Raw genomic sequence first — 18,926 nt, 5'->3', positions numbered from 1 at the left:
ATTCAGTAACTCAGAACGCTCGTAGCTCCATTCTGGCCGGCAAAGTTTATAATCCATTTCTTCAGGACTACTTCAAGTGCGCTTCATACTGGCTTTCCTGAGCTCACTGCACTCGCCTTGTCACAGCTCCGTTGAAGTGTGAACGTAACTAATAGTGAGAAACTCTTAACTACGCTCAGTCTTGTATCCCACCCTTTGGTTGTTGTCGTCGCTAACCAGATGAAGGTAGACTGCTCCACGATTGAGGTTCGTCTCCACTCACGGTGCACATGTTCTGCAAAGACAACCTTTGTTTTCCGTTGCATGCAAGATTACTGTCGGCTCTTCTACAGCAATCGACCCATGTAATTTACTGGTGTCAGATTCTTGCCATATCAAACGGTCCCTTCATCACCGTAGTGCTACACAAAGCGTGCTGCGGCAGGCATCTATTCTTCATTGCAGAGCTGCAAACGTGGGTGAGCTCCACCTACTCTTCAGCACGGTCAAAACGGTAGGGCTCGTCCGGGATTTGAACCCGGGACCTCCTGCACCCAAAGCAGGAATCATACCCCTAGACCAACGAGCCACCTGCCAGTAGCAATGAAGCTAATCCCAAGCAGTCCAGCTCCGAGGAACACTAACTTCCATGTAAATCAGAAACAAAAGCGCTTTCTGAAGGCAGCGCTCACCACTGATGGGAAGAATATGAAAGGCAATGAATATAGAGTGAATAATTTCATCGCGCTCTGCAGATGAACAGACGGTGGTGTTTCACTTTCGTCATGTGCTTTCTCAGTGTCAAGGGAAGGCAAATGCACTAAACAAAAGAACATCGGGAATCCGAAACACCAACTCATAACGAAAAGATTGCGGAATATACTGCAAGCAAAACTTCCAGAAGACCACTCCTGAAGGCGTCGGTGCCTTAACAATTATTCCGTGCAGCAATGATCATCTAGGAAGAGCCAACTGTACGTGTCGCTCCACCACACAACTTTTTTTGATATTGTTTTACCTAAATTTCCATTACCTCTTCGTTACAAGAATACTGATGGTTTTCACCTGATCTGCTTCGTCCAGCAGCGATAGTAGTAAGTAAATCGACGACAGTTTCATTAAAAGTAGGTCAGACACAGAAATCGGAGTTACGTGTAGCTCATGTTATTACGCTTTCAAATGCAGTTCTCCGGCTGGGAGCAGTGGCGTACTCCTGTAATCCAAGCGTCTGGGAGGCCGTTGTTGTGGAAGAGATCTGGGAACAACTACAGATTCGGCCGTTTCATCAGCTCAGGAACGACCGCGACGCCTTCATCGAGCTCTGCAGATTGACCAGATAGCAGTGCGGAATTTTCGGCTAGTGGTGGCTCGGGGTTAAGAGAAGTCGAGAGCAGTGAGCAAAACTACATCGGGAAACCGAAACAGACGACTCATAACGAAAAGATTGCGGAATGTACTGCAAAAGCAAAACTTCGAGAAGACGAACTCTGAAGCCGTCGGTGCCTTGACAATCATTCCGTGCAGCAACGATAATCTGGCGAGAGCGAGGCGTGGGTGTCGCTCGACCACACAACACATTTTATATAATGTTCTACTTATTCTAAACTTGCGTTTCCAGATCATCAGTGAAATACTGTGTGATTTACACCTGGTTTCCTTCTTCCAAAAGCGATATTAAGAAGTGCATCGACTGCAGCGTCATTGACGGTCGTGGGTCCGGGCGCCGGCGCGCCAGCGGTGGCCTGTCGGAGCTGCTGGTGCCTCCATGTAGAGCTACCGCTGAGCCCGGGCTCCTCGCCGCTAACGAAGTGATTGCTTTTGGTGACATCATTTGCAATAGCGACTGCGCGAATTGACGGTACCTCGTACGGAAAGAATGAGTAGCTGATGCTGCTGAGGACTCGGCCGCGAGCATTTCCGACGACTTCTTGGGCTCTCATTCGTGATGGCATTCAGACAGGCAAGGGTGCTGTCGATTGTAGCATACGAATGCGAAATACCTGCATTGTTCGTTTCCGCAAAGTGATTTTTACGCCAAAGTTGCGATCGTCCTACAAGTTGTGTCGGATGTGGAGCACAGAGCGTAGCAGTTTACGTGGTGTAGCGGTTATCACGTCTGCCTAACACGCAGAAGGTCCCCGGTTCGATTCCGGGCGGAAACACTTTTTCGTCGCACTCAACAAGACCCTTGCTACAATCTCTACTGTGACCATTTAAATCAATTTCAAACGGCCCACCACCAGGGCTCAGATGATACATGAAACTCTTTCAGAACCGGCTACTTGGTTTTTGTGCTTACCTGGAGGGCTGGAAATGCGCGGAACAGCCGCCGGCATGACGGTAGTTGCCACACGTTTGCACAAAACGCAAGGGCTCGTCCGGGATTTGAACCCGGGACCTCCTGCACCCGAAGCAGGAATCATACCCCTAGACCAACGAGCCTGTTCGTAGCGTCTAAGCGCTGCACATGACTGACGCCTCCGTTCTTGGTATCACCATGCAGAGCTGCCGCTCACCCAGCGTTTTCCCTGGCTGTTGCGGTTTGATTGTTTTCATCGATGTCTTTTACAATAGCAACTTCTAGAATCGGAGGGAGCTCGTAGGCGATGCCTTTGCTTACGCAGGAAAAATCTGTTGCCACTACGGGTTTCTAGGCAGAACAGCCGAAGAGCCGTCGTTTCCGTGGTGTAGCGGTTATCACGTCTGCTTTACACGCAGAAGGTCCCCGGTTCGATCCCGGGCGGAAACACGACTTTTTTTAAACCCCTTTTCGGATTCCATTTCCGAGATAACGTCACGTCTGCGTATGCATGGATAATAAATGTCGTGTGCTACACGGATATCGCTTCATTTTACTGTCAAATGCTCTTGCTCCCATAGTGTACCGGTATTCAGTAACTCAGAACGCTCGTAGCTCCATTCTGGCCGGCAAAGTTTATAATCCATTTCTTCAGGACTACTTCAAGTGCGCTTCATACTGGCTTTCCTGAGCTCACTGCACTCGCCTTGTCACAGCTCCGTTGAAGTGTGAACGTAACTAATAGTGAGAAACTCTTAACTACGCTCAGTCTTGTATCCCACCCTTTGGTTGTTGTCGTCGCTAACCAGATGAAGGTAGACTGCTCCACGATTGAGGTTCGTCTCCACTCACGGTGCACATGTTCTGCAAAGACAACCTTTGTTTTCCGTTGCATGCAAGATTACTGTCGGCTCTTCTACAGCAATCGACCCATGTAATTTACTGGTGTCAGATTCTTGCCATATCAAACGGTCCCTTCATCACCGTAGTGCTACACAAAGCGTGCTGCGGCAGGCATCTATTCTTCATTGCAGAGCTGCAAACGTGGGTGAGCTCCACCTACTCTTCAGCACGGTCAAAACGGTAGGGCTCGTCCGGGATTTGAACCCGGGACCTCCTGCACCCAAAGCAGGAATCATACCCCTAGACCAACGAGCCACCTGCCAGTAGCAATGAAGCTAATCCCAAGCAGTCCAGCTCCGAGGAACACTAACTTCCATGTAAATCAGAAACAAAAGCGCTTTCTGAAGGCAGCGCTCACCACTGATGGGAAGAATATGAAAGGCAATGAATATAGAGTGAATAATTTCATCGCGCTCTGCAGATGAACAGACGGTGGTGTTTCACTTTCGTCATGTGCTTTCTCAGTGTCAAGGGAAGGCAAATGCACTAAACAAAAGAACATCGGGAATCCGAAACACCAACTCATAACGAAAAGATTGCGGAATATACTGCAAGCAAAACTTCCAGAAGACCACTCCTGAAGGCGTCGGTGCCTTAACAATTATTCCGTGCAGCAATGATCATCTAGGAAGAGCCAACTGTACGTGTCGCTCCACCACACAACTTTTTTTGATATTGTTTTACCTAAATTTCCATTACCTCTTCGTTACAAGAATACTGATGGTTTTCACCTGATCTGCTTCGTCCAGCAGCGATAGTAGTAAGTAAATCGACGACAGTTTCATTAAAAGTAGGTCAGACACAGAAATCGGAGTTACGTGTAGCTCATGTTATTACGCTTTCAAATGCAGTTCTCCGGCTGGGAGCAGTGGCGTACTCCTGTAATCCAAGCGTCTGGGAGGCCGTTGTTGTGGAAGAGATCTGGGAACAACTACAGATTCGGCCGTTTCATCAGCTCAGGAACGACCGCGACGCCTTCATCGAGCTCTGCAGATTGACCAGATAGCAGTGCGGAATTTTCGGCTAGTGGTGGCTCGGGGTTAAGAGAAGTCGAGAGCAGTGAGCAAAACTACATCGGGAAACCGAAACAGACGACTCATAACGAAAAGATTGCGGAATGTACTGCAAAAGCAAAACTTCGAGAAGACGAACTCTGAAGCCGTCGGTGCCTTGACAATCATTCCGTGCAGCAACGATAATCTGGCGAGAGCGAGGCGTGGGTGTCGCTCGACCACACAACACATTTTATATAATGTTCTACTTATTCTAAACTTGCGTTTCCAGATCATCAGTGAAATACTGTGTGATTTACACCTGGTTTCCTTCTTCCAAAAGCGATATTAAGAAGTGCATCGACTGCAGCGTCATTGACGGTCGTGGGTCCGGGCGCCGGCGCGCCAGCGGTGGCCTGTCGGAGCTGCTGGTGCCTCCATGTAGAGCTACCGCTGAGCCCGGGCTCCTCGCCGCTAACGAAGTGATTGCTTTTGGTGACATCATTTGCAATAGCGACTGCGCGAATTGACGGTACCTCGTACGGAAAGAATGAGTAGCTGATGCTGCTGAGGACTCGGCCGCGAGCATTTCCGACGACTTCTTGGGCTCTCATTCGTGATGGCATTCAGACAGGCAAGGGTGCTGTCGATTGTAGCATACGAATGCGAAATACCTGCATTGTTCGTTTCCGCAAAGTGATTTTTACGCCAAAGTTGCGATCGTCCTACAAGTTGTGTCGGATGTGGAGCACAGAGCGTAGCAGTTTACGTGGTGTAGCGGTTATCACGTCTGCCTAACACGCAGAAGGTCCCCGGTTCGATTCCGGGCGGAAACACTTTTTCGTCGCACTCAACAAGACCCTTGCTACAATCTCTACTGTGACCATTTAAATCAATTTCAAACGGCCCACCACCAGGGCTCAGATGATACATGAAACTCTTTCAGAACCGGCTACTTGGTTTTTGTGCTTACCTGGAGGGCTGGAAATGCGCGGAACAGCCGCCGGCATGACGGTAGTTGCCACACGTTTGCACAAAACGCAAGGGCTCGTCCGGGATTTGAACCCGGGACCTCCTGCACCCGAAGCAGGAATCATACCCCTAGACCAACGAGCCTGTTCGTAGCGTCTAAGCGCTGCACATGACTGACGCCTCCGTTCTTGGTATCACCATGCAGAGCTGCCGCTCACCCAGCGTTTTCCCTGGCTGTTGCGGTTTGATTGTTTTCATCGATGTCTTTTACAATAGCAACTTCTAGAATCGGAGGGAGCTCGTAGGCGATGCCTTTGCTTACGCAGGAAAAATCTGTTGCCACTACGGGTTTCTAGGCAGAACAGCCGAAGAGCCGTCGTTTCCGTGGTGTAGCGGTTATCACGTCTGCTTTACACGCAGAAGGTCCCCGGTTCGATCCCGGGCGGAAACACGACTTTTTTTAAACCCCTTTTCGGATTCCATTTCCGAGATAACGTCACGTCTGCGTATGCAGGGATAATAAATGTCGTGTGCTACACGGATATCGCTTCATTTTACTGTCAAATGCTCTTGCTCCCATAGTGTACCGGTATTCAGTAACTCAGAACGCTCGTAGCTCCATTCTGGCCGGCAAAGTTTATAATCCATTTCTTCAGGACTACTTCAAGTGCGCTTCATACTGGCTTTCCTGAGCTCACTGCACTCGCCTTGTCACAGCTCCGTTGAAGTGTGAACGTAACTAATAGTGAGAAACTCTTAACTACGCTCAGTCTTGTATCCCACCCTTTGGTTGTTGTCGTCGCTAACCAGATGAAGGTAGACTGCTCCACGATTGAGGTTCGTCTCCACTCACGGTGCACATGTTCTGCAAAGACAACCTTTGTTTTCCGTTGCATGCAAGATTACTGTCGGCTCTTCTACAGCAATCGACCCATGTAATTTACTGGTGTCAGATTCTTGCCATATCAAACGGTCCCTTCATCACCGTAGTGCTACACAAAGCGTGCTGCGGCAGGCATCTATTCTTCATTGCAGAGCTGCAAACGTGGGTGAGCTCCACCTACTCTTCAGCACGGTCAAAACGGTAGGGCTCGTCCGGGATTTGAACCCGGGACCTCCTGCACCCAAAGCAGGAATCATACCCCTAGACCAACGAGCCACCTGCCAGTAGCAATGAAGCTAATCCCAAGCAGTCCAGCTCCGAGGAACACTAACTTCCATGTAAATCAGAAACAAAAGCGCTTTCTGAAGGCAGCGCTCACCACTGATGGGAAGAATATGAAAGGCAATGAATATAGAGTGAATAATTTCATCGCGCTCTGCAGATGAACAGACGGTGGTGTTTCACTTTCGTCGTGTGCTTTCTCAGTGTCAAGGGAAGGCAAATGCACTAAACAAAAGAACATCGGGAATCCGAAACACCAACTCATAACGAAAAGGTTGCGGAATATACTGCAAGCAAAACTTCCAGAAGACCACTCCTGAAGGCGTCGGTGCCTTAACAATTATTCCGTGCAGCAATGATCATCTACGTGTCGCTCCACCACACAACTTTTTTTGATATTGTTTTACCTAAATTTCCATTACCTCTTCGTTACAAGAATACTGATGGTTTTCACCTGATCTGCTTCGTCCAGCAGCGATAGTAGTAAGTAAATCGACGGCAGTTTCATTAAAAGTAGGTCAGACACAGAAATCGGAGTTACGTGTAGCTCATGTTATTACGCTTTCAAATGCAGTTCTCCGGCTGGGAGTAGTGGCGTACTCCTGTAATCCAAGCGTCTGGGAGGCCGTTGTTGTGGAAGATATCTGGGAACAACTACAGATTCGGCCGTTTCATCAGCTCAGGAACGACCGCGACGCCTTCATCGAGCTCTGCAGATTGACCAGATAGCAGTGCGGAATTTTCGGCTAGTGGTGGCTCGGGGTTAAGAGAAGTCGAGAGCAGTGAGCAAAACTACATCGGGAAACCGAAACAGACGACTCATAACGAAAAGATTGCGGAATGTACTGCAAAAGCAAAACTTCGAGAAGACGAACTCTGAAGACGTCGGTGCCTTGACAATCATTCCGTGCAGCAACGATAATCTGGCGAGAGCGAGGCGTGGGTGTCGCTCGACCACACAACACATTTTATATAATGTTCTACTTATTCTAAATTTGCGTTTCCAGATCATCAGTAAAATACTGTGTGATTTACACCTGGTTTCCTTCTTCCAAAAGCGATATTACGAAGTACATCGACTGCAGCGTCATTGACGGTCGTGGGTCCGGGCGCCGGCGCGCCAGCGGTGGCCTGTCGGAGCTGCTGGTGCCCGGGCTCCTCGCCGCTAACGAAGTGATTGCTTTTGGTGACATCATTTGCAATAGCGACTGCGCGAATTGACGGTACCTCGTACGGAAAGAATGAGTAGCTGATGCTGCTGAGGACTCGGCCGCGAGCATTTCCGACGACTTCTTGGGCTCTCATTCGTGATGGCATTCAGACAGGCAAGGGTGCTGTCGATTGTAGCATACGAATGCGAAATACCTGCATTGTTCGTTTCCGCAAAGTGATTTTTACGCCAAAGTTGCGATCGTCCTACAAGTTGTGTCAGATGTGGAGCACAGAGCGTAGCAGTTTCCGTGATGTAGCGGTTATCACGTCTGCCTAACACGCAGAAGGTCCTCGGTTCGATTCCGGGCGGAAACACTTTTTCGTCGCACTCAACAAGACCCTTGCTACAATCTCTACTGTGACCATTTAAATCAATTTCAAACGGCCCACCACCAGGGCTCAGATGATACATGAAACTCTTTCAGAACCGGCTACTTGGTTTTTGTGCTTACCTGGAGGGCTGGAAATGCGCGGAACAGCCGCCGGCATGACGGTAGTTGCCACACGTTTGCACAAAACGCAAGGGCTCGTCCGGGATTTGAACCCGGGACCTCCTGCACCCGAAGCAGGAATCATACCCCTAGACCAACGAGCCTGTTCGTAGCGTCTAAGCGCTGCACATGACTGACGCCTCCGTTCTTGGTATCACCATGCAGAGCTGCCGCTCACCCAGCGTTTTCCCTGGCTGTTGCGGTTTGATTGTTTTCATCGATGTCTTTTACAATAGCAACTTCTAGAATCGGAGGGAGCTCGTAGGCGATGCCTTTGCTTACGCAGGAAAAATCTGTTGCCACTACGGGTTTCTAGGCAGAACAGCCGAAGAGCCGTCGTTTCCGTGGTGTAGCGGTTATCACGTCTGCTTTACACGCAGAAGGTCCCCGGTTCGATCCCGGGCGGAAACACGACTTTTTTTAAACCCCTTTTCGGATTCCATTTCCGAGATAACGTCACGTCTGCGTATGCAGGGATAATAAATGTCGTGTGCTACACGGATATCGCTTCATTTTACTGTCAAATGCTCTTGCTCCCATAGTGTACCGGTATTCAGTAACTCAGAACGCTCGTAGCTCCATTCTGGCCGGCAAAGTTTATAATCCATTTCTTCAGGACTACTTCAAGTGCGCTTCATACTGGCTTTCCTGAGCTCACTGCACTCGCCTTGTCACAGCTCCGTTGAAGTGTGAACGTAACTAATAGTGAGAAACTCTTAACTACGCTCAGTCTTGTATCCCACCCTTTGGTTGTTGTCGTCGCTAACCAGATGAAGGTAGACTGCTCCACGATTGAGGTTCGTCTCCACTCACGGTGCACATGTTCTGCAAAGACAACCTTTGTTTTCCGTTGCATGCAAGATTACTGTCGGCTCTTCTACAGCAATCGACCCATGTAATTTACTGGTGTCAGATTCTTGCCATATCAAACGGTCCCTTCATCACCGTAGTGCTACACAAAGCGTGCTGCGGCAGGCATCTATTCTTCATTGCAGAGCTGCAAACGTGGGTGAGCTCCACCTACTCTTCAGCACGGTCAAAACGGTAGGGCTCGTCCGGGATTTGAACCCGGGACCTCCTGCACCCAAAGCAGGAATCATACCCCTAGACCAACGAGCCACCTGCCAGTAGCAATGAAGCTAATCCCAAGCAGTCCAGCTCCGAGGAACACTAACTTCCATGTAAATCAGAAACAAAAGCGCTTTCTGAAGGCAGCGCTCACCACTGATGGGAAGAATATGAAAGGCAATGAATATAGAGTGAATAATTTCATCGCGCTCTGCAGATGAACAGACGGTGGTGTTTCACTTTCGTCGTGTGCTTTCTCAGTGTCAAGGGAAGGCAAATGCACTAAACAAAAGAACATCGGGAATCCGAAACACCAACTCATAACGAAAAGGTTGCGGAATATACTGCAAGCAAAACTTCCAGAAGACCACTCCTGAAGGCGTCGGTGCCTTAACAATTATTCCGTGCAGCAATGATCATCTACGTGTCGCTCCACCACACAACTTTTTTTGATATTGTTTTACCTAAATTTCCATTACCTCTTCGTTACAAGAATACTGATGGTTTTCACCTGATCTGCTTCGTCCAGCAGCGATAGTAGTAAGTAAATCGACGGCAGTTTCATTAAAAGTAGGTCAGACACAGAAATCGGAGTTACGTGTAGCTCATGTTATTACGCTTTCAAATGCAGTTCTCCGGCTGGGAGTAGTGGCGTACTCCTGTAATCCAAGCGTCTGGGAGGCCGTTGTTGTGGAAGATATCTGGGAACAACTACAGATTCGGCCGTTTCATCAGCTCAGGAACGACCGCGACGCCTTCATCGAGCTCTGCAGATTGACCAGATAGCAGTGCGGAATTTTCGGCTAGTGGTGGCTCGGGGTTAAGAGAAGTCGAGAGCAGTGAGCAAAACTACATCGGGAAACCGAAACAGACGACTCATAACGAAAAGATTGCGGAATGTACTGCAAAAGCAAAACTTCGAGAAGACGAACTCTGAAGACGTCGGTGCCTTGACAATCATTCCGTGCAGCAACGATAATCTGGCGAGAGCGAGGCGTGGGTGTCGCTCGACCACACAACACATTTTATATAATGTTCTACTTATTCTAAATTTGCGTTTCCAGATCATCAGTAAAATACTGTGTGATTTACACCTGGTTTCCTTCTTCCAAAAGCGATATTACGAAGTACATCGACTGCAGCGTCATTGACGGTCGTGGGTCCGGGCGCCGGCGCGCCAGCGGTGGCCTGTCGGAGCTGCTGGTGCCCGGGCTCCTCGCCGCTAACGAAGTGATTGCTTTTGGTGACATCATTTGCAATAGCGACTGCGCGAATTGACGGTACCTCGTACGGAAAGAATGAGTAGCTGATGCTGCTGAGGACTCGGCCGCGAGCATTTCCGACGACTTCTTGGGCTCTCATTCGTGATGGCATTCAGACAGGCAAGGGTGCTGTCGATTGTAGCATACGAATGCGAAATACCTGCATTGTTCGTTTCCGCAAAGTGATTTTTACGCCAAAGTTGCGATCGTCCTACAAGTTGTGTCAGATGTGGAGCACAGAGCGTAGCAGTTTCCGTGATGTAGCGGTTATCACGTCTGCCTAACACGCAGAAGGTCCTCGGTTCGATTCCGGGCGGAAACACTTTTTCGTCGCACTCAACAAGACCCTTGCTACAATCTCTACTGTGACCATTTAAATCAATTTCAAACGGCCCACCACCAGGGCTCAGATGATACATGAAACTCTTTCAGAACCGGCTACTTGGTTTTTGTGCTTACCTGGAGGGCTGGAAATGCGCGGAACAGCCGCCGGCATGACGGTAGTTGCCACACGTTTGCACAAAACGCAAGGGCTCGTCCGGGATTTGAACCCGGGACCTCCTGCACCCGAAGCAGGAATCATACCCCTAGACCAACGAGCCTGTTCGTAGCGTCTAAGCGCTGCACATGACTGACGCCTCCGTTCTTGGTATCACCATGCAGAGCTGCCGCTCACCCAGCGTTTTCCCTGGCTGTTGCGGTTTGATTGTTTTCATCGATGTCTTTTACAATAGCAACTTCTAGAATCGGAGGGAGCTCGTAGGCGATGCCTTTGCTTACGCAGGAAAAATCTGTTGCCACTACGGGTTTCTAGGCAGAACAGCCGAAGAGCCGTCGTTTCCGTGGTGTAGCGGTTATCACGTCTGCTTTACACGCAGAAGGTCCCCGGTTCGATCCCGGGCGGAAACACGACTTTTTTTAAACCCCTTTTCGGATTCCATTTCCGAGATAACGTCACGTCTGCGTATGCAGGGATAATAAATGTCGTGTGCTACACGGATATCGCTTCATTTTACTGTCAAATGCTCTTGCTCCCATAGTGTACCGGTATTCAGTAACTCAGAACGCTCGTAGCTCCATTCTGGCCGGCAAAGTTTATAATCCATTTCTTCAGGACTACTTCAAGTGCGCTTCATACTGGCTTTCCTGAGCTCACTGCACTCGCCTTGTCACAGCTCCGTTGAAGTGTGAACGTAACTAATAGTGAGAAACTCTTAACTACGCTCAGTCTTGTATCCCACCCTTTGGTTGTTGTCGTCGCTAACCAGATGAAGGTAGACTGCTCCACGATTGAGGTTCGTCTCCACTCACGGTGCACATGTTCTGCAAAGACAACCTTTGTTTTCCGTTGCATGCAAGATTACTGTCGGCTCTTCTACAGCAATCGACCCATGTAATTTACTGGTGTCAGATTCTTGCCATATCAAACGGTCCCTTCATCACCGTAGTGCTACACAAAGCGTGCTGCGGCAGGCATCTATTCTTCATTGCAGAGCTGCAAACGTGGGTGAGCTCCACCTACTCTTCAGCACGGTCAAAACGGTAGGGCTCGTCCGGGATTTGAACCCGGGACCTCCTGCACCCAAAGCAGGAATCATACCCCTAGACCAACGAGCCACCTGCCAGTAGCAATGAAGCTAATCCCAAGCAGTCCAGCTCCGAGGAACACTAACTTCCATGTAAATCAGAAACAAAAGCGCTTTCTGAAGGCAGCGCTCACCACTGATGGGAAGAATATGAAAGGCAATGAATATAGAGTGAATAATTTCATCGCGCTCTGCAGATGAACAGACGGTGGTGTTTCACTTTCGTCGTGTGCTTTCTCAGTGTCAAGGGAAGGCAAATGCACTAAACAAAAGAACATCGGGAATCCGAAACACCAACTCATAACGAAAAGGTTGCGGAATATACTGCAAGCAAAACTTCCAGAAGACCACTCCTGAAGGCGTCGGTGCCTTAACAATTATTCCGTGCAGCAATGATCATCTACGTGTCGCTCCACCACACAACTTTTTTTGATATTGTTTTACCTAAATTTCCATTACCTCTTCGTTACAAGAATACTGATGGTTTTCACCTGATCTGCTTCGTCCAGCAGCGATAGTAGTAAGTAAATCGACGGCAGTTTCATTAAAAGTAGGTCAGACACAGAAATCGGAGTTACGTGTAGCTCATGTTATTACGCTTTCAAATGCAGTTCTCCGGCTGGGAGTAGTGGCGTACTCCTGTAATCCAAGCGTCTGGGAGGCCGTTGTTGTGGAAGATATCTGGGAACAACTACAGATTCGGCCGTTTCATCAGCTCAGGAACGACCGCGACGCCTTCATCGAGCTCTGCAGATTGACCAGATAGCAGTGCGGAATTTTCGGCTAGTGGTGGCTCGGGGTTAAGAGAAGTCGAGAGCAGTGAGCAAAACTACATCGGGAAACCGAAACAGACGACTCATAACGAAAAGATTGCGGAATGTACTGCAAAAGCAAAACTTCGAGAAGACGAACTCTGAAGACGTCGGTGCCTTGACAATCATTCCGTGCAGCAACGATAATCTGGCGAGAGCGAGGCGTGGGTGTCGCTCGACCACACAACACATTTTATATAATGTTCTACTTATTCTAAATTTGCGTTTCCAGATCATCAGTAAAATACTGTGTGATTTACACCTGGTTTCCTTCTTCCAAAAGCGATATTACGAAGTACATCGACTGCAGCGTCATTGACGGTCGTGGGTCCGGGCGCCGGCGCGCCAGCGGTGGCCTGTCGGAGCTGCTGGTGCCCGGGCTCCTCGCCGCTAACGAAGTGATTGCTTTTGGTGACATCATTTGCAATAGCGACTGCGCGAATTGACGGTACCTCGTACGGAAAGAATGAGTAGCTGATGCTGCTGAGGACTCGGCCGCGAGCATTTCCGACGACTTCTTGGGCTCTCATTCGTGATGGCATTCAGACAGGCAAGGGTGCTGTCGATTGTAGCATACGAATGCGAAATACCTGCATTGTTCGTTTCCGCAAAGTGATTTTTACGCCAAAGTTGCGATCGTCCTACAAGTTGTGTCAGATGTGGAGCACAGAGCGTAGCAGTTTCCGTGATGTAGCGGTTATCACGTCTGCCTAACACGCAGAAGGTCCTCGGTTCGATTCCGGGCGGAAACACTTTTTCGTCGCACTCAACAAGACCCTTGCTACAATCTCTACTGTGACCATTTAAATCAATTTCAAACGGCCCACCACCAGGGCTCAGATGATACATGAAACTCTTTCAGAACCGGCTACTTGGTTTTTGTGCTTACCTGGAGGGCTGGAAATGCGCGGAACAGCCGCCGGCATGACGGTAGTTGCCACACGTTTGCACAAAACGCAAGGGCTCGTCCGGGATTTGAACCCGGGACCTCCTGCACCCGAAGCAGGAATCATACCCCTAGACCAACGAGCCTGTTCGTAGCGTCTAAGCGCTGCACATGACTGACGCCTCCGTTCTTGGTATCACCATGCAGAGCTGCCGCTCACCCAGCGTTTTCCCTGGCTGTTGCGGTTTGATTGTTTTCATCGATGTCTTTTACAATAGCAACTTCTAGAATCGGAGGGAGCTCGTAGGCGATGCCTTTGCTTACGCAGGAAAAATCTGTTGCCACTACGGGTTTCTAGGCAGAACAGCCGAAGAGCCGTCGTTTCCGTGGTGTAGCGGTTATCACGTCTGCTTTACACGCAGAAGGTCCCCGGTTCGATCCCGGGCGGAAACACGACTTTTTTTAAACCCCTTTTCGGATTCCATTTCCGAGATAACGTCACGTCTGCGTATGCAGGGATAATAAATGTCGTGTGCTACACGGATATCGCTTCATTTTACTGTCAAATGCTCTTGCTCCCATAGTGTACCGGTATTCAGTAACTCAGAACGCTCGTAGCTCCATTCTGGCCGGCAAAGTTTATAATCCATTTCTTCAGGACTACTTCAAGTGCGCTTCATACTGGCTTTCCTGAGCTCACTGCACTCGCCTTGTCACAGCTCCGTTGAAGTGTGAACGTAACTAATAGTGAGAAACTCTTAACTACGCTCAGTCTTGTATCCCACCCTTTGGTTGTTGTCGTCGCTAACCAGATGAAGGTAGACTGCTCCACGATTGAGGTTCGTCTCCACTCACGGTGCACATGTTCTGCAAAGACAACCTTTGTTTTCCGTTGCATGCAAGATTACTGTCGGCTCTTCTACAGCAATCGACCCATGTAATTTACTGGTGTCAGATTCTTGCCATATCAAACGGTCCCTTCATCACCGTAGTGCTACACAAAGCGTGCTGCGGCAGGCATCTATTCTTCATTGCAGAGCTGCAAACGTGGGTGAGCTCCACCTACTCTTCAGCACGGTCAAAACGGTAGGGCTCGTCCGGGATTTGAACCCGGGACCTCCTGCACCCAAAGCAGGAATCATACCCCTAGACCAACGAGCCACCTGCCAGTAGCAATGAAGCTAATCCCAAGCAGTCCAGCTCCGAGGAACACTAACTTCCATGTAAATCAGAAACAAAAGCGCTTTCTGAAGGCAGCGCTCACCACTGATGGGAAGAATATGAAAGGCAATGAATATAGAGTGAATAATTTCATCGCGCTCTGCAGATGAACAGACGGTGGTGTTTCACTTTCGTCGTGTGCTTTCTCAGTGTCAAGGGAAGGCAAATGCACTAAACAAAAGAACATCGGGAATCCGAAACACCAACTCATAACGAAAAGGTTGCGGAATATACTGCAAGCAAAACTTCCAGAAGACCACTCCTGAAGGCGTCGGTGCCTTAACAATTATTCCGTGCAGCAATGATCATCTACGTGTCGCTCCACCACACAACTTTTTTTGATATTGTTTTACCTAAATTTCCATTACCTCTTCGTTACAAGAATACTGATGGTTTTCACCTGATCTGCTTCGTCCAGCAGCGATAGTAGTAAGTAAATCGACGGCAGTTTCATTAAAAGTAGGTCAGACACAGAAATCGGAGTTACGTGTAGCTCATGTTATTACGCTTTCAAATGCAGTTCTCCGGCTGGGAGTAGTGGCGTACTCCTGTAATCCAAGCGTCTGGGAGGCCGTTGTTGTGGAAGATATCTGGGAACAACTACAGATTCGGCCGTTTCATCAGCTCAGGAACGACCGCGACGCCTTCATCGAGCTCTGCAGATTGACCAGATAGCAGTGCGGAATTTTCGGCTAGTGGTGGCTCGGGGTTAAGAGAAGTCGAGAGCAGTGAGCAAAACTACATCGGGAAACCGAAACAGACGACTCATAACGAAAAGATTGCGGAATGTACTGCAAAAGCAAAACTTCGAGAAGACGAACTCTGAAGACGTCGGTGCCTTGACAATCATTCCGTGCAGCAACGATAATCTGGCGAGAGCGAGGCGTGGGTGTCGCTCGACCACACAACACATTTTATATAATGTTCTACTTATTCTAAATTTGCGTTTCCAGATCATCAGTAAAATACTGTGTGATTTACACCTGGTTTCCTTCTTCCAAAAGCGATATTACGAAGTACATCGACTGCAGCGTCATTGACGGTCGTGGGTCCGGGCGCCGGCGCGCCAGCGGTGGCCTGTCGGAGCTGCTGGTGCCCGGGCTCCTCGCCGCTAACGAAGTGATTGCTTTTGGTGACATCATTTGCAATAGCGACTGCGCGAATTGACGGTACCTCGTACGGAAAGAATGAGTAGCTGATGCTGCTGAGGACTCGGCCGCGAGCATTTCCGACGACTTCTTGGGCTCTCATTCGTGATGGCATTCAGACAGGCAAGGGTGCTGTCGATTGTAGCATACGAATGCGAAATACCTGCATTGTTCGTTTCCGCAAAGTGATTTTTACGCCAAAGTTGCGATCGTCCTACAAGTTGTGTCAGATGTGGAGCACAGAGCGTAGCAGTTTCCGTGATGTAGCGGTTATCACGTCTGCCTAACACGCAGAAGGTCCTCGGTTCGATTCCGGGCGGAAACACTTTTTCGTCGCACTCAACAAGACCCTTGCTACAATCTCTACTGTGACCATTAACATCAATTTCAAATGGCCCACCACCAGGGCTCAGATGATACATGAAACTCTTTCAGAACCGGCTACTTGGTTTTTGTGCTTACCTGGAGGGCTGGAAATGCGCGGAACAGCCGCCGGCATGACGGTAGTTGCCACACGTTTGCACAAAACGCAAGGGCTCGTCCGGGATTTGAACCCGGGACCTCCTGCACCCGAAGCAGGAATCATACCCCTAGACCAACGAGCCTGTTCGTAGCGTCTAAGCGCTGCACATGACTGACGCCTCCGTTCTTGGTATCACCATGCAGAGCTGCCGCTCACCCAGCGTTTTCCCTGGCTGTTGCGGTTTGATTGTTTTCATCGATGTCTTTTACAATAGCAACTTCTAGAATCGGAGGGAGCTCGTAGCCGATGCCTTTGCTTACGCAGGAAAAATCTGTTGCCACTACGGGTTTCTAGGTAGAACAGCCGCAGAGCCGTCGTTTCCGTGGTGTAGCGGTTATCACGTCTGCTTTACACGCAGAAGGTCCCCGGTTCGATCCCGGGCGGATACACGACTTTTTTTAAACCCCTTTTCGGATTCCATTTCCGAGATAACGTCACGTCTGCGTATGCAGGGATAATAAATGTCGTGTGCTACACGGATATCGCTTCATTTTACTGTCAAATGCTCTTGCTCCCATAGTGTACCGGTATTCAGTAACTCAGAACGCTCGTAGCTCCATTCTGGCCGGCAAAGTTTATAATCCATTTCTTCAGGACTACTTCAAGTGCGCTTCATACTGGCTTTCCTGAGCTCACTGCACTCGCCTTGTCACAGCTCTGTTGAAGTGTGAACGTAACTAATAGTGAGAAACTCTTAACTACGCTCAGTCTTGTATCCCACCCTTTGGTTGTTGTCGTCGCTAATCAGATGAAGGTAGACTGCTCCACGATTGAGGTTCGTCTCCACTCACGGTGCACATGTTCTGCAAAGACAACCTTTGTTTTCCGTTGCATGCAAGATTACTGTCGGTTCTTCTACAGCAATCGACCCATGTAATTTACTGGTGTCAGATTCTTGCCATATCAAACGGTCCCTTCATCACCGTAGTGCTACACAAAGCGTGCTGCGGCAGGCATCTATTCTTCATTGCAGAGCTGCAAACGTGGGTGAGCTCCACCTACTCTTCAGCACGGTCAAAACGGTAGGGCTCGTCCGGGATTTGAACCCGGTACCTCCTGCACCCAAAGCAGGAATCATACCCCTAGACCAACGAGCCACCTGCCAGTAGCAATGAAGCTAATCCCAAGCAGTCCAGCTCCGAGGAACACTAACTTCCATGTAAATCAGAAACAAAAGCGCTTTCTGAAGGCAGCGCTCACCACTGATGGGAAGAATATGAAAGGCAATGAATATAGAGTGAATAATTTCATCGCGCTCTGCAGATGAACAGACGGTGGTGTTTCACTTTCGTCATGTGCTTTCTCAGTGTCAAGGGAAGGCAAATGCACTAAACAAAAGAACATCGGGAATCCGAAACACCAACTCATAACGAAAAGATTGCGGAATATACTGCAAGCAAAACTTCCAGAAGACCACTCCTGAAGGCGTCGGTGCCTTAACAATTATTCCGTGCAGCAATGATCATCTAGGAAGAGCCAACTGTACGTGTCGCTCCACCACACAACTTTTTTTGATATTGTTTTACCTAAATTTCCATTACCTCTTCGTTACAAGAATACTGTGTGGTTTTCACCTGATCTGCTTCGTCCAGCAGCGATAGTAGTAAGTAAATCGACGACAGTTTCATTAAAAGTAGGTCAGACACAGGAATCGGAGTTATGTGTAGCTCATGTTATTACGCTTTCAAATGCAGTTCTCCGGCTGGCAGCAGTGGCGTACTCCTGTAATCCAAGCGTCTGGGAGGCCGTTGTTGTGGAAGAGATCTGGGAACAACTACAGATTCGGCCGTTTCATCAGCTCAGGAACAACCGCGACGCCTTCATCGAGCTCTGCAGATTGACCAGATAGCAGTGCGGAATTTTCGCCTAGTGGTGGCTCGGGGTTAAGAGAAGTCGAGAGCAGTGAGCAAAACTACATCGGGAAACCGAAACAGACGACTCATAACGAAAAGATTGCGGAATGTACTGCAAAAGCAAAACATCGAGAAGACGAACTCTGAAGCCGTCGGTGCCTTGACAATCATTCCGTGCAGCAACGATAATCTGGCGAGAGCGAGGCGTGGGTGTCGCTCGACCACACAACACATTTTATATAATGTTCTACTTATTCTAAACTTGCGTTTCCAGATCATCAGTAAAATACTGTGTGATTTACACCTGGTTTCCTTCTTCCAAAAGCGATATTACGATGTGCATCGACTGCAGCGTCATTGACGGTCGTGGGTCCGGGCGCCGGCGCGCCAGCGGTGGCCTGTCGGAGCTGCTGGTAAGCGATATTAAGAAGTGCATCGACTGCAGCGTCATTGACGGTCGTGGGTCCGGGCGCCGGCGCGCCAGCGGTGGCCTGTCGGAGCTGCTGGTGCCCGGGCTCCTCGCCGCTAACGAAGTGATTGCTTTTGGTGACATC

The 18,926-nt window shown here is 49.2% G+C and overlaps 25 non-coding genes across 25 annotated transcripts; 12 read left to right on the top strand and 13 right to left on the bottom strand.

The window, feature by feature from the left end:
• Positions 1-496: 496 nt before the first annotated feature.
• Positions 497-568, bottom strand: Trnap-ugg (transfer RNA proline (anticodon UGG)). Its single transcript has one exon. It is a non-coding gene; the product is annotated as a tRNA-Pro (tRNA).
• A 1,500-nt stretch (positions 569-2,068) lies between these two features.
• Positions 2,069-2,141, top strand: Trnav-aac (transfer RNA valine (anticodon AAC)). Its single transcript has one exon. It is a non-coding gene; the product is annotated as a tRNA-Val (tRNA).
• Positions 2,142-2,349: 208 nt separating this feature from the next.
• On the bottom strand, positions 2,350-2,421 carry Trnap-cgg (transfer RNA proline (anticodon CGG)). Its single transcript has one exon. It is a non-coding gene; the product is annotated as a tRNA-Pro (tRNA).
• Positions 2,422-2,655: 234 nt separating this feature from the next.
• Trnav-uac (transfer RNA valine (anticodon UAC)) lies at positions 2,656-2,728 on the top strand. Its single transcript has one exon. It is a non-coding gene; the product is annotated as a tRNA-Val (tRNA).
• A 636-nt stretch (positions 2,729-3,364) lies between these two features.
• On the bottom strand, positions 3,365-3,436 carry Trnap-ugg (transfer RNA proline (anticodon UGG)). Its single transcript has one exon. It is a non-coding gene; the product is annotated as a tRNA-Pro (tRNA).
• Positions 3,437-4,936: 1,500 nt separating this feature from the next.
• Trnav-aac (transfer RNA valine (anticodon AAC)) lies at positions 4,937-5,009 on the top strand. Its single transcript has one exon. It is a non-coding gene; the product is annotated as a tRNA-Val (tRNA).
• A 208-nt stretch (positions 5,010-5,217) lies between these two features.
• On the bottom strand, positions 5,218-5,289 carry Trnap-cgg (transfer RNA proline (anticodon CGG)). The gene has a single exon. It is a non-coding gene; the product is annotated as a tRNA-Pro (tRNA).
• Positions 5,290-5,523: 234 nt separating this feature from the next.
• Trnav-uac (transfer RNA valine (anticodon UAC)) lies at positions 5,524-5,596 on the top strand. The gene has a single exon. It is a non-coding gene; the product is annotated as a tRNA-Val (tRNA).
• Positions 5,597-6,232: 636 nt separating this feature from the next.
• Trnap-ugg (transfer RNA proline (anticodon UGG)) lies at positions 6,233-6,304 on the bottom strand. The gene has a single exon. It is a non-coding gene; the product is annotated as a tRNA-Pro (tRNA).
• A 1,460-nt stretch (positions 6,305-7,764) lies between these two features.
• Positions 7,765-7,837, top strand: Trnav-aac (transfer RNA valine (anticodon AAC)). Its single transcript has one exon. It is a non-coding gene; the product is annotated as a tRNA-Val (tRNA).
• Positions 7,838-8,045: 208 nt separating this feature from the next.
• Trnap-cgg (transfer RNA proline (anticodon CGG)) lies at positions 8,046-8,117 on the bottom strand. The gene has a single exon. It is a non-coding gene; the product is annotated as a tRNA-Pro (tRNA).
• Positions 8,118-8,351: 234 nt separating this feature from the next.
• Trnav-uac (transfer RNA valine (anticodon UAC)) lies at positions 8,352-8,424 on the top strand. The gene has a single exon. It is a non-coding gene; the product is annotated as a tRNA-Val (tRNA).
• A 636-nt stretch (positions 8,425-9,060) lies between these two features.
• Trnap-ugg (transfer RNA proline (anticodon UGG)) lies at positions 9,061-9,132 on the bottom strand. Its single transcript has one exon. It is a non-coding gene; the product is annotated as a tRNA-Pro (tRNA).
• Positions 9,133-10,592: 1,460 nt separating this feature from the next.
• Positions 10,593-10,665, top strand: Trnav-aac (transfer RNA valine (anticodon AAC)). The gene has a single exon. It is a non-coding gene; the product is annotated as a tRNA-Val (tRNA).
• Positions 10,666-10,873: 208 nt separating this feature from the next.
• Trnap-cgg (transfer RNA proline (anticodon CGG)) lies at positions 10,874-10,945 on the bottom strand. Its single transcript has one exon. It is a non-coding gene; the product is annotated as a tRNA-Pro (tRNA).
• Positions 10,946-11,179: 234 nt separating this feature from the next.
• Trnav-uac (transfer RNA valine (anticodon UAC)) lies at positions 11,180-11,252 on the top strand. Its single transcript has one exon. It is a non-coding gene; the product is annotated as a tRNA-Val (tRNA).
• A 636-nt stretch (positions 11,253-11,888) lies between these two features.
• On the bottom strand, positions 11,889-11,960 carry Trnap-ugg (transfer RNA proline (anticodon UGG)). The gene has a single exon. It is a non-coding gene; the product is annotated as a tRNA-Pro (tRNA).
• A 1,460-nt stretch (positions 11,961-13,420) lies between these two features.
• Positions 13,421-13,493, top strand: Trnav-aac (transfer RNA valine (anticodon AAC)). Its single transcript has one exon. It is a non-coding gene; the product is annotated as a tRNA-Val (tRNA).
• Positions 13,494-13,701: 208 nt separating this feature from the next.
• Positions 13,702-13,773, bottom strand: Trnap-cgg (transfer RNA proline (anticodon CGG)). The gene has a single exon. It is a non-coding gene; the product is annotated as a tRNA-Pro (tRNA).
• Positions 13,774-14,007: 234 nt separating this feature from the next.
• On the top strand, positions 14,008-14,080 carry Trnav-uac (transfer RNA valine (anticodon UAC)). The gene has a single exon. It is a non-coding gene; the product is annotated as a tRNA-Val (tRNA).
• Positions 14,081-14,716: 636 nt separating this feature from the next.
• On the bottom strand, positions 14,717-14,788 carry Trnap-ugg (transfer RNA proline (anticodon UGG)). The gene has a single exon. It is a non-coding gene; the product is annotated as a tRNA-Pro (tRNA).
• A 1,460-nt stretch (positions 14,789-16,248) lies between these two features.
• On the top strand, positions 16,249-16,321 carry Trnav-aac (transfer RNA valine (anticodon AAC)). The gene has a single exon. It is a non-coding gene; the product is annotated as a tRNA-Val (tRNA).
• Positions 16,322-16,529: 208 nt separating this feature from the next.
• Trnap-cgg (transfer RNA proline (anticodon CGG)) lies at positions 16,530-16,601 on the bottom strand. The gene has a single exon. It is a non-coding gene; the product is annotated as a tRNA-Pro (tRNA).
• Positions 16,602-16,835: 234 nt separating this feature from the next.
• On the top strand, positions 16,836-16,908 carry Trnav-uac (transfer RNA valine (anticodon UAC)). The gene has a single exon. It is a non-coding gene; the product is annotated as a tRNA-Val (tRNA).
• A 636-nt stretch (positions 16,909-17,544) lies between these two features.
• Positions 17,545-17,616, bottom strand: Trnap-ugg (transfer RNA proline (anticodon UGG)). Its single transcript has one exon. It is a non-coding gene; the product is annotated as a tRNA-Pro (tRNA).
• Positions 17,617-18,926: the final 1,310 nt, after the last annotated feature.

The sequence above is a fragment of the Schistocerca cancellata genome, chromosome 2 (assembly GCF_023864275.1).
Source record: "Schistocerca cancellata isolate TAMUIC-IGC-003103 chromosome 2, iqSchCanc2.1, whole genome shotgun sequence".
NCBI lineage: Eukaryota > Metazoa > Arthropoda > Insecta > Orthoptera > Acrididae > Schistocerca > Schistocerca cancellata.
This window is presented reverse-complemented; position numbering and strand designations above follow the sequence as displayed.